Raw genomic sequence first — 18,098 nt, forward strand, 5'->3', positions numbered from 1 at the left:
TTATTTTTTGTTGAGGAGACCAAGGCACAAGAGGTTGAGGAACTTGCTGGAGGATGCGCAGCTTTAGGCAGAGGCTCCATGAGAGACCTTTGGGGACATTACTCTGTCCACCACATGGCGGTCAGGACGTGGACGTGTCTGGGGACATCATTCTGTCCACCGCATGGTGTATTTATCTGATATATAATTTTTTGATCTATCAGAACGTATCTAACACTGCAGTCTTTCTTGCCAGCCAGATGTTCATTCATTAGGCAGGTGTATTTTGAGCACCTATTACGTGCCTTCAGAAGTCATAGGCACTGAAAATACCAAGGTTGAGGGTCCCTGAAGGCAGAGTCCTCGTCTGACACAGGAGGAGACCTCTGTGTGAAATCCAACAGGAAGTGCTCTGTTTGGAGCATGGGGCAGAGCTTCGTGAAGGATTTGGCTTCAGAACTGGGTGTTGAAGGATGCATAGGAGTTCACCAGACTGACAAATAAGGAGAGATACCCCAGGCAAAGGAAACCATCGGTAAAGGAATCTGGCAGTGTTCAAACAAGGTGGTCTCCAGACCTTTTAGCCTCCTTGGAGCACAGATTAGGCATCTGCAGTGGAAGGAAGCCTAAAACAGGCCCTGAGCTTCCCACTGTGTGGTTATAAGTCCTCCATAATCCCGCCTTCTCTCCTTGAGCTCGGGTGGAACTAGTGGTGCTGCTGGATGTCACTCCCTGGATTGGGTTATATTCTACTGCAAAGGTGATGGGACATGACCTTACGTGACCCCATCTTGGCACCTGGAGAGAGATTCCTCTCCTGGCTCAGGAAGTCAGCTGCCACGTGGTGAGAGGGCCCTGCTGTGGCATCCCTAGGGGCTGAGAGAGGCCCCTGGCCCACAGCCAATAAGTAAACAAGACAGAGGTCCTAGAGTCACAAGGAACTGAGTTTTCCCAACAACCTGAATGAGCTTGCCAAAGGACTCAAGGCTTCCGATGAGAAACACAGCCAGCTGACCTTGAATTTGTGTAGAATTAAAATACATGACATGATAGAAGAAAAATTGAGAGAAGACAAGAGTTAAGATGTTTAACGTCATTGCATTGTGGTAAAAAGTAGTCACTTACATGACACTTGAAGTTACTCGTGCATGTGGCAATGCCTAGGGCAACTCTAAAATGTAGAAAAAGAATAGTGAACTGGCAAACACATAGATGTGGGAAATGGTACAAGAAAAATACAGAATCAAGACAAAAGAAGGAAAATAGAAGAAGGGTAAAAATAGAACAGGTAAGCAATGAAAACCAGAGTAAGAAAATAGATTTAAAGCCAAACACACTGATAATTCCATAAAATGTAAATGCACTAAGTTGCTCAAGTACAGAGATTGTCCAACTAGATGTCTAAAACATACTCTGCTAACAAGAGATATACCTTTAGTATAAGATACAGAAGGACTGAGGGTTAAAAGAAGAAAAAAGATACCTGTCAAGCAACACTAACCAAAAACAGACAGGGGCTAGCTATACAGTTGTTGGGCAAAATAGACTTTAAGAGGCATCCCTGGAGATAAAGAAGGACATTTCATAGTGATATAAAGGTCAGTCCACCAGGAAAATACAACAATTCTAAACATCTGTGCTCAGAATGACAAATCTTCAAAATATAGAAAGCAAAAATTGACTGGAAGGAAAAGGAGAAATAGAGAAGTCCATAATAATAATGGGGGGTTTTAACACACCTCTCTCTCTGATAGAAAAAAATGATTGCAAATTCATCGAGTTCAAATTCAAACACAAGTTTGAACAGGACAATTAACACACTTGCCCTAAATAACATAGCAGAACACTTCCACCATTGAGTGCAGAATACACATTTGTTTCAAGCGGATCATATTCCAAAAGTGATCGTATTCTGGGTCATAAAGCAAGACTCACCAAATAACAAAGGACTGGAATCATACAGAGTATGGTCTATGACCACAGTAGAAGGAAGCTAGAAGTCAAATTTTTAATGACATTTAGACAACTGTCCAAATGTTTTGAAAATTAGTTGACATACTTCTAAAGAATTCATGAGTCAAAAAAGAGATTACAATGATAATCAGAAAATAGTTTGAACAGAATGTTAGTGATAATACCATGTATCAAAATGTCTGGTTCACAGCTAAAGCTGGGTTTGGTGGGAAATTTCTGGCCTTAAATTTATATTTTAGAAAGGAAGAAAAGCTGAAAACCCATGTCTAAGGACTCATCTTAACAGGCTGGAAAAAAGAATAACAAAACCCAAAGGAAGCAGAAGAAAGGTAACAATAAATAAATAGCAGAAATTAATGAAATAGAAAATAAGAATTTGATAGACTCTACAAAGCCAAAAGTTGGTTACATGAAAAGACTAAGAAAATTGATAAAACCTGGGCAAGACTAATTTTAAAAAAAGAGAAGGCACAAACCAGCAGAATCAGGAATTTTTTAATGGGAGGAGGCATGGCTATAAATATGGAAAATAACCTTATGCTACTGAATTTGAAAATATAGAGTGGACAAATTGCAAGAAAAACACATCTCAAGACTGACACAAGAAATAGAAATTTTGATTAGTTCTATATCTATTGTGGAAGTTGAATCCATGTTTTTAAGAAGCTTCCCACAAAAAATCCTCAAACCCCAGAGAATTCTGCCAAACGTTTAAGGATCTTAAGCAAACTCTTCCAGAAAATAGGAAAAAAAACCAAAAAACCAAAAAAAAGAGGAAGACTCCTCAGCTCGTCTGGGGAGAACAGCATTACCTTGGTACCAGAATCTCTCAAAACCATTACATGGTCACAAGGCAACACCTTGAAGCCAGACACCAACAGCACAGGGAGGGCAGAAACCTAGGAGGTGGGGTCCCCAGTTGCCCGGCTGAGCACCCACGCAAAGCCAGCAGCCACTTCCTCCAGAAATGCTTACAGAAAGAACAGTCAACCCATGCATAACTACTGTTTGTCAGCTTCTCCACTTGCCCCTAAATCTCATCCTGACTCCACCAGGAAGTCAATATAGAAAAGCTCAAAATGGTTCCTTTGGCCAAAATGGCTTAACAGTAAGAATTAAAGATTCAATTCAATGAATATGTGTGGAGTGTCCGGTGGGTCCCTGGAACTCTGTGGGCACAGGAAACGCCGTCATGGGGAAGGCGAGGGTCACTGCACACTCATGGGCCTCATTGTCCAACATGGAGGAAGGGGGAGACCAGTAACTGCCCCTAAGAATCCTTAACTGCACACGGCCCTTGTTCACATGGTGGATAGGAAGCTCGGATGAAGTAGTGGTCCATCCTCACAACGTACACATATTCAGTGTATGGTGCTGGATGTACGCAGAAATCTCAGCGTGGGCTGTGGTCCATCCTCACAGTGTACACGTATCCAGTGTATTGTGCTAGATAACAGAATGCAGCAACCAGACATCCTTCAAGGAGGGTTTCACTGCCCAGCTGCTTGGAGGGCATTTAGCAAGCATCCTCCAGCTACGCGCTCCTTCTGGCTCAGCCTCCGCTGCAGAGAGCTGCCTGGCCAGAAGTCACACCCTCCCAAGGACTGAACCAGGTGCGGGCAGATGTTTGAGCTACATCCGTCCATTACGGGAGAATTCTGATGGACAACACATACCCAGAGCTCCCTGCACGGACATTGAACGTTTTCCTCTGCTGGACCTGCTCCCAGCCCTTTCCTGCAGGGTTGCCGATCCCTAATTAACACCTTGCGCCTTCAACTCCCAAATCTCAGCATCTGCTACTGGAGAACCCAGCCTACAGCAGGTATAACTGTCAGCTCTGGCTTTGTCCCATCTTTCCTGACCTGCTTTTCCCTCTGCCCCAATTTGTTCACCTATTTTTTTTAAATTATCATTTTCACCGTTCTGTTACATTGTATCTAGTGCATATAGGTCAATGTAAATTGTTTTTAAAATAATAGGGATGTAAATTTTAAAGGGGAAATAGTTTGCCAGGGATGTTTGTACCTCAGAGGATCTTGTGTTTCATCTTCCTGCGATGGGAATAAGCATTCCCTGATTAATTTGCTTTTAAAAATCTGAGACTTTACAGTGAACACTTTCTTACGATGAGACTCACCTAGAGCACCTACTGGGAAAAGAAGTGTTTTATTTTATTTTCCCTGAAGCTCTGCTGAAAAGTTGAAGGCAGTTGCTAGAGTGCCATGATGCTCATTGTTATCTGATCCTAGGACCACTTGACTAAAGCCACCCTGCATTGGCCCCATGTCTAGGGGGCCTCACAAAATGCCTTATTGCTTTGAGAGGTGGATTTAGAATTCCTTGAAAATGCAACTGGTCATCAGAGTCTAGAAACACCAGACTCATCTTTCCACCAAGGCTCGACTCCATCTTTCCAGGAGAATTGGACCTTTGTCTGGGATACGGAAGGTTCTAGAAACCCAACCCGGTTGAGCGTGAGGATTTGAAGGTTTTGACTCAAATCACAAGTGAAACTCAAATCCCATTTCGGGCGGTAATAACGAGCCAGGAGACCCTCTCAGGGAGGCTGACCGTTCTAATTAATATGGACAGAGAGAAAAACAATGAGCAAGGGTGATCCTCGGCCACTGCTGGTTCCTGCAGGGTGGTTAACGCAGGGCGAGGACGGGACCCCTGACGTGAGTAAACGGACGGGCTCCACAGGGCCACAGTTGTCACATTTCATACCATTTGTGGTTTGAGAACAGCTGCGCTTTGTCAAAGAGGACGGCAGCAGCAGTGAGAGGGGGGACGTGGGGCCCAGGGTCCGTGAGCAGGACGTCGGACGGGGGCCCCGACATGCCTTCTTCTATGTCATCGTTGCTACGGCTACTGCTGCGCTTGCTGTCGTCGCCGCCGCTGCCACGGTTGCCGTGACAGTTGTGGTTTTGGTTGCTGCGGCTGTGGCTACGAGCGAGGACAGTCCCTCAGAGCTGCTGTGGGTCTGGGCTGCGCAGTGAGCCCAGGTTCCCGTGCCGGGCTCCCCACCACTGCTGCTTCCCTAGACGTGGGGGGAAACTGGCTTTTGCTGAGATGGACCACACAGCACGTGGAAGGGTGCCCCGCACACACCTTGACCCCCAGAGCCTGTGAATGGGACCTCTTTAGGAAACAGGGACTCTGCAGAGGTGATGAAGTGAAGGGTCTGAGATGAGGTCCCCCTGGAGGAGGGTGGCCCTACATCCAATGACAGAGTCCTTCTAAGATACAGAAGAGGAGAGACACAGACACACAGGAGAAGCCCTGGGAAGATGGAGGCAGAGACGGGAGGGAGGCGGCCATGAGCCCAGGGATGCCTGGAGCCCCCAGAAGCTGGAAGAGGCGGGAAGGACCCTCCCCTGGAGCCTCTGGAGGGGGCGCGGCCCTGGGACACGTTGACCTCAGATGTCTGGTCTCCAGGACTGGGGGAGGATGCACTTCCACAGTTTAAGCCATCCAGTTTGGGGTACTCGGTTAAGGCAGCCCCAGGACACTCCTACTGAGGTAGACACTGGGAGCCCCTATCCAGGTGGTCAGTGCAGCTCCCTGTCAAGACAGTCTTCTCCTTTTTCAAACTGTGGCCCCATGGTTTCCACGTCCAGGATGTCATTGTAGGGCAGAAGCAGCCATAGACCATTCATCAGTGAAGGGTCAAGGCCACGCTCCCATAAAACTTTATCCTGAAATTTGAATTTCATATGATTTTCACGGGTCAGAAAATGTTTTTCTCTAGCCTTGTGTTCAGCCATCGAAAGATGTTATGTGATTGCATGTATATGAAATGCTCAGAACAGGCAATGTGATAAAGGCAGGAAATAGATTAGCAGTTGTTTAGGGCTGAGGTTATGGAGGGCAGGAGGGCGATAACTACAGGGTACAGGATTCTCTTTGAGGTTCTAAAGTTGACTGCCACAATGCCTGCACAACTCTGTAAGTTATATCTCAGGAAAGCTGCTTCAAACAATGTAAAACCATTCTTAGCCCATGGGTGGGCCACGCTAAAGCAGGTGACGGGACATCATTTGCCACCCTGCTGCAGGACACGGGAGGTGTTCTCAGGGTCGCTGTCATGGTCTGTAGTGGTGTTTGCTGCCGTTTGTGCACATTCCCAAACCCTAAGCCATGAACGGCAGACCTGGGTTTTTGTTAGAAAGAGAGAGGAGAGTGGATTCCATCTCAGTGGAAAAGGCCCCCTTAGAAGAGAGTTTGTAGTCAATGTACTGTGTTGGCCCATCTTGGTCATCTCCACTGCAGTTTTGCATTTTCACAGCTGCCCACCCCATAACCCGGTAACCTAACTGTCCAAAGTTAAATACAAAGTGCCAGGGAAGGAAAGAACTTTAGACACTTGTCATTCAGTCCCCTGGATTTGAAGCTGGAGAAGCCAAGCTTCACAGAAGTGGTACAGTCTGCTCAGGAACGTGTAGCTTTGGGAGGTTGTGCAGGGGCTGGGGCAAAGATTCTGGGCTTTGCTGTCTAGACCACAGGACCCCTGTGAAGGCAGTGACCACCTGGCATCCCCTGGAGTTAGCTTTGCAGGATGCTTCCACACACAGGGGATAGTTTTGTGAGTGTTTTCTCCTCTGAAGCCTTCAGCTGTGCCAACTATACATGACACAGGGCAGAAAGAACAAGAAACATCACACATAAAACACCTGATTCAAGACAGCACCCTTCCAGAGGCCAGCCAAGTCCTGATGCTGCCCTGAAACATTGAAATGTTAAAGTAAGTGCTTAGACATATCATGACGACACCATTTCGATATTCATCTCAAGCCACTGCTTCTGGAATGGTCCTGAAAATGGTCAGAAGAAGTGGGGGGGAGCACCCCACAAACGACAGCTCTCGTTGTCCCAGTTCAGTAGTCAGTGATCAGTGTCATCCTCGAAAAGTGCATCTTCCTCGTCAATCACTGGGTCTGCTCAAGTGCTTTTTCTTGGGGAGCTGTGATATTTTTCTTGGCACCAATATATCAAGTTTGTGCTCAGGCCCTCAGCCAACCAGTATTCAAGTGCCCTAGGGCTTCCAAGACAGAGATGGGCAGGAAATCAGAAAGGGGGCAGCCTCAGCCCTGGGTCTTCCCTGGTTCCTGAAATCAGACTCTTGAATCAGCACCCAGAATCAAACTGGGGCAACCAGCCAACGCTTTCAGAAACACTGTGGACAGCAGCCCCCTGCTGTAAGGGAAACCCAGCTGTATGGGATCCCAGGTGTTCCTGAACCTCCGTGGTTCAACCTCTCCCAACCTGCGAGATGAAATTGCCCAGGAACAGGGTCCAAACTCCACTTTTCCCACCTGCTCCTTCCCCACTGCATCTCTCTCCTGGAATGTTGTCTACATCCTCCTAAGATCCTCTATGGATTGTGGGTTTCTGCTAGCCAGGCCAGGAAGATGTGCTTTCTGGGCCGTTTGTTCCCTGGAACAGGGGGACAGGTGTCCATCCCCTGAGGTGTCATAGACGCTGTTTGAAATTCTGAATTCTGGATGGTCCAGGATTTCTCACCCCAGAGCACCCTCTCTACACCTCCACCACCAAAAGTGTACATATTTCATATCATTTTTATTATAGCATTTACTTTTCATTTATTGTTTCTACTTATTTCTAATGACCACGTGTACCTTCTGAAGCATCAGGCATCATTAATGAGGGGGTGGGCGTTTTGTAAGGAAAATGCCTGAGGTGGAACTCTACAAAAATAAAATAAAACCGTAGTTGTGATCAACGAGAACCAGGAGACCTCCCCGCCGCCCTATCCCCTTCCACCTCCCCATGAGCCCAGAGGAGACACGGTTGGCACACCCAAGCAAGGGCTGCACCTCAAAGCACCTGTCCCTGGGGGGTATCGACTGGCCCCTTGATGTAATTAATCGTGAGCACGTTCTCATGGTGGACGAGGTGTGCAAATCAGCACACGGGGCCTCTGGGGTGGCCTGGACACAGGCGTCTGAGGTCCACACTGACGGGCAGCAGCCTCCAGTGACATAAACAGCCCAGGTGTCACTCCCCGAAACTCATCTCCTCCTCCCAGAAAGGAATTAAAAGAGCAGGTACAAAAATAAACACCTCCTGCCACACAAGTGCTCCCTTTTGACAGGCAAATCCCCTTCAGCTAAGAGGGGAGAGGGCACGGGGGCTGGGCTGAGCTGAGTGAGGGAACTGACTCATCTGTATGTGATGGGGGTCTGTGGTTCCCTTTAGGGAAGGGGGTCCTGAGGACAGGCAGCCAGCACACACAGGCTCACGTGTGTACGGACACACACAATCATATACACACACAGACACACAGACAGACACACGTACACACAGGCACACACAGACATCAAACACACAGACATGCACACATACATACACTTGCAGAAACACACACGCACGCTCAAATCACACTCATACACACAGACCTGTGCATACACTCATACACACACAGGCACACAGAAATGCACATACAGAGACACACGTCCAGACGCATACATACAGAGACAGGCACAAGCACGCACACACACAGGCACACACAGATGCACACACATACATACACGCACAAACATACACAGATCACACTGATACAGAGACATGCGCACACACTCATACACACACAGGCACACAGAAACGCACATGCAGAGACACACGTCCACACGCATACATACAGAGACAGGCACAAGCACACATACACACACATGCACAAACGTACACAGATCACACTGATACACACAGAGACATGCTCACACACTCATACACACACAGGCACACAGAAACGCACATACATCTAGACATGTACACACTCATACACACACACAGTCGCATCAGTGGGAGGCATGTGATGTCCTTTCAGCGAACAACTGACATGAAACTTGTAAGGAAAAGAATGTCAGTGACATATGGCGGGGGGTTGGGGGTGGCGGCGGCTGAGCAGAGCTCGGAGCCTTCACTCCACGCCACGGTTTTCTCAGCCCGCCCTGCAGCCGCTGTCGGGGAAGGGGCTCCCCGCCCAATTTCCACCTCTGGGAAATGAGGGTCATGTCACAGTGGGGGGAGGCGGCACGGGGGTCGGGGCCAGGAGGCAAGGCTGCACTCCGGGGCAGGGGCCTCTCGGGGCAAGTCCCCGAGCACCCACACACCCCAGCCCCGCGCCCCACCCAAGCCTGTCCGTGCGCGTCCATCGCCAGCATAATGTGTCATAATTTGGCCGCGGATCCTGACAGCCCTGGCTGACTCGGGCATTAAATCATCGCCCTGAGGGGTTCTCACTGTGGCAATTTCTGCTGGTGGGGCTGTCATCTCCGCCCACACAGCACCTATCATTTTTGACATGATTGGATCAAAATTAGTCAGTACATTTAGATGTAAATTAGAGACATCCAAGAATAATGATGAGCGGAGAGATTCAGCCCCGTGTAATTGACACAGCAACAGCTTCCTTCCGCACGCCGCCTAGCCCGGCCTTATTAATACCCTGATAACAAAAGTAGAGTATCAAAAAAGTCAGAAAACTTTTTTGAGGGGCATATTTAACTAAGCCTTAAATCCCAAATAAGTCTATAATGTTAGCTCGTCCTGCAGTTAGAACTACCAAACGGCTCCCCGAACACACGGAGATGTGACCGGCCTCTCACGGAGCCGGCATCAGCCCCGAGCCTGGTACCTTCGTGCACGGCAGGTCTCTCTCTCCCATTTTCCCCAGATGCCAGCCTCACGTGGAATTCTCCTCCCGGGAGGAGCAGGGAAAGCCGGGTGCCGTGTCCCCGCCCAGGTGCCGGTGAGGACAGAGCTGAGCGGGTGGCCACCGCTGGGCTCCGGCCCCCTGAGCTGGATGGACACCTCCACGGGAGCTGGGAGCCATCTGTCCGGCCCCAGTCCCTTCTGGAATTACCACACGGCCCCGCCCGGAATGCCACACATCCCTGCGGGTGCTTTCCTCAAAAACCCCTTCCCAGGGCTGTGTGCAGCGTCCCCTAAAGGTGTCTGCAGAGCATCTCCAGGAGTGGAAGGGGCTTCCCCCGCCCAGGCTAGCTGCCAGGCTCCAGATCCTGGTCCCTAGTCCTGGGGCACAAAGGGACCCCAAAGCAGTGCACCCCCATCAAGCCGTACAAGCCTTTGGGGGCCAGGAGCTGGTTAATAACAACTGCATATAAGAATTAAGTGATACTACTTTGCCTGTAACTGGAGATGATACATAGATAGATAGATAGATAGATAGATAGATAGATAGATAGATAGATGTTAGATAAATAGATAGATAATAGATAAAAGATAAATAGATAATAGATAAATAGATAGAAGATAGATAATAGACAGATGATAGATAAATAGATGACAGAGAGAGGTGATAGATAATAGATAAATAGAAGGTAACAGATAAGTAGATAATAGATGATAGATAAATAGATGATTGATAGATGGGTGATAGATAGAGACAGAGGATAAATGCATGTAGGTAGATATAGACATACATGAGGGAATGAAGGGAATCCAAGCACAATGGCTTTACATACTTCATCAGAAGCCCTCGATAAACCTGACATGCACGTCCAGCGGGGAAAGGAGACCCGATTTTCTGCAGACAGTGGGAACCAAGGAACGCTCGAACAGCGCATCTGGGGGGAGCCAGCCCTCCCCAGTGGACACAGCAGGGTAACAAAGGACACACACATTTGTCCACATTTCAGGTTTACCATGGGGTCAGCCGGGCTGGAATCAAACGGGGTGATTAGTGCTTATTTAGCCTGTCACCTGTGTTTGGAGCAGGGCCCTGACGTGTGGAATTGTAATCAAACACCGCACGTCTGGGTGGGTGCCCGGGAGTGAGCACCGGGGATGCCACTCGGGGAGAAGGAAACCGCCGTGAGTGACAGGCTGGACAGGTCTCCGCGCTGGGGTCCCCGGGACCAGGTGCAAGCCGGCCCCCGGCGACCAGGGTGGCAGGGAAAACGCGTGTGTGTCCTCGCAACCCCTCCCCAGGGGCAAAAGCACAAGCAAATAATCAGTGTTTTCGGTGGAGCGATTCCAAGCCTCCTGTACACTAGCAGACAGCCCACGACGCCTGAGTTGTCAAGCAAAACGAAGGATTCCTGAAATAAAGCAAATACTGGCGGGGGCGTTTCTAACCTCTGGACCCCTTTCTTGCTTCTTGCCCTGCCCACTCAAAGCCCTATCGTATTTGGAATGGGGGCGCTTGGCTGTCACCATCTGCCTCGGAAACTGGAGAGTTCGCAGTACCAGGGGGCATCCAGAAGCATGTTCCCGTGGGCACCACACAGAGACAGCACAGATTTCCAAAAAACAGAGCTACAAATGCGATGGAGTTTACAGCCCCCCCCCGTGCTGCAATAATGCAGAGTCTTTATAACCCTATAAGTTACAAATGCCCTGATATTTTTTCAAAATCCAATGAAGTGTCACAGCAACTCTGAGCTCCCCTGTATGAACGAACGTCAGCTACTAGTTCTAAGGCTCTACAGACTACTGCGTTCATCTCCTTCGCAGATTTTGCTGTAAAGCCAGAAAGAGAGGGAAGGGAGATACCTGCTGTGGAAAAGACCAGGGACATCCATGCAACAAGAAAACGTCTGGCTCTGGGTTTGCAAATCAACCTCACACCATTTTGTCTTTTTAGATTAAAAACATTGAAATTCTCCCCATGCAAGGCTACCTTGGACAGGACACCTGGCAGGTAAAGGAGTCACACTACACCCTAAGAAACCTCATTTCTTTCTCAAATGCGATGCGACTTTTTCCCCTCCACGCCATAGGGCCACGTCTGCTGACAAAACAGAGTGGAAACCAAACACACGTTTCCTTTCCAAGAGGGACTCTGCATTTCCTGCTAACAGCATCCACTGGTGCAATCACAAACATCAGGATGGGCGTAAGAGAGCACGTGGCGGGGGGTGGGGGGGGCGGGGGGTGACGCTGGCCATCCTGTGTCAGCTCACGACATCACGGGCTATTGACAGGACCCAAAATCCAACGCGATAATTGAGCTCGGTGGGCGGCTGTCACTTGCCCAGCTCTGTCACCGGCACGGAGATGTGACGCCTTCCGGAAAGGGTCCCATAGCACCAAGTCTTCAAGTGCTTTCTGCAGCGGCGTGACAGAACCCCAGCCCCGCCCTGTTCTTCTGATGAAAGGGGCCACGTGCGATCAGGACCAATGGGTGTTGACCAGGGGATGATGCCCTCAGATGTTTCTGGAAGACAGACTCAGAAACACCGGGCTTCGGGCTTATTAAGGAAGCTCGTCGCCCAGCCTGGACTCACAGCTTCGCAGCTTCTCTAATTACTGTCACGTAATGATTACACATAACTGGGGAGGGGTGCAGAGTGTCCCTCCACATCCGTGCCCACCCAAACTCTCAGAATGGGACCTTATTTGGAAACAGGGTCTTTGCAGATGGGATTAGTTGAGATGCGGGCACAGTGGACTGAGGTGGACCCTTAATCCAATAACTGGTATCCTGGGAGGAAGAGGGAAATTTGGACACTAACATAGAGGATATTGGGGTGAAAGATCCGTGTGTACAAGTCAAAGACACCAAGGACCACAGCGGCCCCTGAAGCCAGAACAGAGACCTGGGACAGAATCTCCCCTGGCTCCCCCAGAGGGAACCAGCTGTGCCCAGCCCTCCGTCCCGGACTTCTGGTTTCCAAACTGAGAGGAGGATGAATTGCTGCTGCTCAGCCAGGGGTGGCACTTTGTTGTAGCAGCCGTAGGAAACTAACAATGTAATAGATTACTATATTATATTATATAACGTATTAATTATGTTAATACAAAGTATTGATGTTATCTATGTTGATCATTAATTGATTGATACTCATACAAAACTACAACAATGATTGCTGGACGCTGGTTTCCCCAAAGTGTATTTTTCCTCTCTTTTCCTCAGCCATCTCCCTCCTTCGAGTTATTCTCAAGCATAGGATGGGGCTTGTGTATTTGCCACGTCTGAGCCGTTTTCAGCTCCGAATTCTGGTTCCGGGGAGAACCGCTGGTCCCAGCCATTCCCGTGATGAACAGCGCCATCGGGCACAGACGGGGATGTCCAGGTAACCGTGGGGCAGGCGCAACCAAGGAAATAACCTTCTGATGCCTCTCAGCCAAGGAGAATAAAAGGCTGAAGCCAGACTTGGAGACACCCATGCACAACCTCGTTCCCTTCCTCAGTCCTGTCATCCCAAACACCAGGGCATGGTGAGACCCCCTCAGTACAGCTGAGCTGAGGGGAGGGTGGCCAGCTGCTTTGGCCAGACCAGACACCTCATGTTCTGGATCCCTTGTTTCAAATCTGTAAAATGATCCGGGGTTTCTCAACCTCAGCATGACTGGCATCTGGGGCTGGATGACTCTCTGATGCGGGGCGTCCTGGGCCCTGCGGGCTGTGGAGCAGCTTCCCTGGTCTCCACCCACCACATGCCAGGAGCTCCCCTCACCACCGTGGTCACAACCAAACCTGCCCCCAGACGTTGTCAGATGTGCCCTGGGGGACAGAGTCTTCCCTGGCTGAGGACCGCTGTTCCAGACAACCTCGAAGGGCTTCCCGTTTCCAATGTTCCGAGAATCTGGAAGGGCTGGTTCTTCACTCTAAGAACATTTGTCTCCCACTCTGTTAATGCATTTGGAATTCTTTTAAATTTATATCTATACCCACAGAGTCCTCTGCTGGCTGAACCCCTGGACTAGATTCTTCAACACAAAAAGAGAACTTTTTTTTCCCTCACAGGTCTTTGCACCAAAACTGAGCATGCCTGACGTAGGTTGCAGGATGCCAGGTGGGAATTCTGCTGCTCGCCCCACCCCCGCTTGGGACCTGCAGTGGGCCCCCCAGAGAACTGCCCTCTTGGGCTCCTGGGGTCAGAAGCAGCAGGAGGCTGGCGGAAATCACAGGGAGGAAGAATCATGGGTAAATACAGAGGCCAACAGGTGGCCTTCCAGCCCAAAGAACAAACCAGAGCAGAATAAAAAAATATTGGCTCAAGCCTTCAAAGCATGAGGGACTCAGGTCAGCTACCCAGAGGAACTTCCCTGTTACCAAACACTGGATAAGAAAGGACTGTCAGGGAAGAGACGACATCCCTGTGTGCTCAGCGCTGACAGGATTGGATGACACACCCGACGTGGATAATGTTTCCCCGTCTTGCACTCACCAGCTCCATTTCCTCATCTGGAAAATGGGGCCAAAAATAGCATCTCCTTCTGAGTGTCCCACTGAGTTTGGAATGTGATGATTTATGGAAGGGACCAAAGGGACTCAATGGACCAGAGGAAGCTTTGCATTATCGCCAAGATGGTCTTGGGTTCGTGGGAGTGATTCGAGCTCTGGGCACCTGCACCTGAAAGCACAGGGTTAGTCCTGGTTGCACAGTACAGCATGTGGAGCTCCTCGGAGGGCAGGTGCCAAGGAGAACACACTCTTGGTTGCCGTGCATCTACCCTACTTAGGGTGACACTCCCAGCATCGAAATCAGGGCTGTTACCCCAGTGATTCTGCCAGCACGTTTGCAGAAGTGATGGATGGAGTGGATACAGGAGTGCACGGTGTGTTGTTACCTATCATGCTGGAGACACATTTAAGATAATCTACCAAGGTCCCAAGGACCCATGTTCTGTGGTAGACTTCAAAGGAGCACGTGGGTGGAGCCAGCCTCCTTCTCACCTTAAGTCCCATCGGAAACATCCCCTGTTTGAGAAGCTTCCCCCAACCACCCAGAACAAAGATGGCACCCTCTTCTCTTCTATTGCTTCTTTGTTGTATGTATCAGAATGATCTGTTTTCTATTTCTCTCAGGATGCTATCTAAATATCGTGTTAAAATGGAAGGGAAGCTGCCAGGAGGAGCCAGACGACCCAGCAGGACCTCAAAGGAGGTGACCAAGAATCCATTTGGGTCCCTGAGACATTAAAGGAGTTTCTCAGAGATCTAGGTGGGGACGGGTCTATTTTGCTCAAACATGAGGCCCAGCTCCTACCACATGGTCTGGTAGGGATAGCCCCATGGCAAATTTCACTGAATTTTAAGGAACGCCCTGCACCTGGTAAGTATTTGGTAGCTTTTCCTTTATGGATAAAGTGACTGACCAACCAGTAGAATGGCTCTTGAACTGGGTGGTTTTTAAGCATTTTGACGTGGAGGAACTCTTTGATCAACTGACATTTACTTGGAAGTAGTAAAACAGAGGAGATTAATACAGAACTAAGGAGAGGGGCCAGAACCCTGCCTGCTGGAACATAATGGTTCTGAAGGACATCTAGGCTGCTTCAGAAAGAGTTTGAAAACCCCCAATACCCACGTGAGGACTTGTTGACTTTAGTAATTTTGTAGAACGATCTCACCCTTCCAAAACAAAAAGTATCAAAATTTTAAAATCGTATTGTTTGAGAGAAGCCAGCGTAGTTGGGGCAGAAAGGATTTTCTCATCAGTCAGAAACATAGTCGCCCTAACGTTTTTAGCCAAAAGTATCCGAGTTGCATAAAATCGATGCGGCTCTGTCCACCAATTCAAAGAAAAGTGCAATCCCGAGGCTGGCTTTGTTAATCCGTCCCACCAAGCTGGATAGCTGTGAGCCCAGCGTGGCCTCTGTCTGCCATCTTCCTGTGCCTGCAGTCACACCATGTGGACAAATGCGGCAGATGTCATGAAGGGCCAGCTGAGCCTTCGTTGACTGGCCATGGGTTCGCTTTTTAATTCCCACTAGAGTCCATGGCGATTGAATGAAGTAGACGGTCCATACCATAACCCCATGGTCTTCAAGGAGCAACCAGAAGACAACGGTCAACCAACTGGAATGAACCGTATGCTCTCCAAACACATTCCCTTCATGTGCACTTTTAATTGACTAATTGGCTTCTCCCTGTGACCCCAGGTTTGCACAAGAGTTCTCCCACCTCGCCTCACCCACCCCCTCAATCTCTCATCACCCTCAAGCGGGGAGGGGTCCCAGCGGTTCCTGCAGCCTGGAAGTTCTTGGACCTGAGCTGAAAGTCTGTGAGAGGGGGCTCAGCCATGCAAGTGTTGTCAGACCTGTCCAGGGGGTCGGTAGGGGTGGGGTCATCGGGCCACAGACTCAGAGTCGTGAAGGACAACAAACCTGTACTTCTGACAGTGTCTGCAAAAGATGCCACGCAAAACATGCCAGAGACACACTGGCAAGACAAAAGATGTTCGATTACCACTGCGGGACCAGACCCCCAGCTGCACCACCACAAATGAAGCATCCTGTGAACCCGGAAAATGCCATGAGAACAGCACACATGTGCTGCGTTGCATTTTCACGTGAACGGGGCTGATTTTTGTTAACAGTCACCATGCAAGTGTAAACACTTAAAACATGTCACAGTCCTTACAGACTTGGAATCTGGCACGTTCTGTTCCTTTCACTGTAAAGTGTGACAATGACGGGCTTAGTGTGAGAGTCGATATGTCAAAACCATGGCAGGCGTGTGGTAAGCACTAGCTGGGTGTTCATTACCAATATCCATTCATTTAAAATGTCTGCTATAAACGAGATGAGCTACCGTCATGTTCATGTCTTGTCTACACGTGGTCTTTGACAGTCCTTCAACGCACATCCACAAACATAATTTATTGTCGCTTGAGTATCAGCCGTGGGAAAAGTGATGCTTCATCTTACAACCTCTGACCGAACGGATTTTGAGTCACCCTCGCTGGTCCAAAGGCAGACTGAGGTCCACCTGAGCCTCCAGCAGAACGAGAGTCCCTCAGACCTCGGTCTCAGAGCCCTGTGACTCGGCACTGGTTACTCCCCACTAAATGGTCCCATGCCTTTACCCCCAGACTGCCATCGGGTCGAGAGACACAATGGTACCTGGAGCTTTTCTAGACCCATCCCCCTCGCTGGGACATGTGACGGGTGCTCACGAAACAAGTGTCAATGAACTGAACGGCTGACACATTGCACCAAGTAGCCACTTACTTCAAAATTGTGTCTTCTGTTATTTTCTCTGTTTCATTTTCTGACTTTACACCATGCAGAAGCCCCTGAGAGGAGCCTGGCCAAGATTTGACTTTACAGTGCGTCCTATTTGTTTTCTCAGACTCCTAACAAAACATTGGCAGTGCCCTTGGGGACAATTTGGGTTGAAGGAAGGTGAGTCTAACAAAAATGTCAAAAACAGCAAGGACCTGATTAGTACTGGACTGGGGTAGACACAACAATGTCCCCAAAGAGGTCCACACCCTGATCCCCATGTGGTGGACGGAATGATGTCCCCATAGACATCCACATCCTAATCCCCAGAACCTATGAATGTGTTACCTAGTAAGGCAAAGGAGACCTTGCAGATGTGATTAAGGACCCTGGATTATCCAGATGGGCCCTAAACACCATCCATCTCAGGTCCTCCTAATGGGGAAACAGTGGGAATTTTGAATTGAGAAGGGCCATGAGGATAGACGCAGAGGTCGGCATCATGGGCTTTGAAGATGGACGAAGGGGCCCCCAACCGAAGAACGTGGTCAGCAGGAGACACTGGGGAAAGTCGTAGAAACCTTTGTCTTCCTTGGAGCTTCCAGAAGGACCCAGCCCTGTGGACAGCTTGGTTCTAGTTTCATGGGACACATGTCAGATTTCTGGCCTCCAGGACCATCAATGAGTCACTGTATATTGGTTTAAGGTACCCGGTTTTGACACCGACCCGGGTTCTTGGCTTCCTTAATCGATAGAAATTGACTAGGAGGTCAGACAAGAAATTCAGGCCAGGCTTTATGGGGGCCCCTGCTGCAGCAGGTGGGGGAGTGAGAACAAATAACAAGTTCCCTTGCTTGCTTGCTCCCTGGAGGGGGGGGATAAGCTTGTTCCTTAAATGGACTGAGGGTACGGGTGGGTCCAGGGGTCAGGCCAGAGGGGAGGCTTAGGGGGCCTGCCCACCCCTTAGGCGGTGTTGTGTGCAGGGGGCACACGCAGGACCCTGCTTTTGCTCCCGACCCCCTCCTTTTGCTCCCAGCTCTTCAGAAGTGGTAGGTGGGTTTTTTGGTCTCTTTGTTATCTTTTGCCCCAAATTTTCCCCAGCTGCACATGCATGCAGTTATTTTTAGTCCCTTACACTTTCTTTGTGTTTTGCTGGTCAAGGAGAGGTGTGTCCACGTGCAAGCACTGCAGCAAAGGGTCCG

This window comes from Mesoplodon bidens (assembly GCF_964165515.1).
Source record: "Mesoplodon bidens genome assembly, chromosome: Y".
Taxonomy (NCBI): Eukaryota; Metazoa; Chordata; class Mammalia; order Artiodactyla; family Ziphiidae; genus Mesoplodon; species Mesoplodon bidens.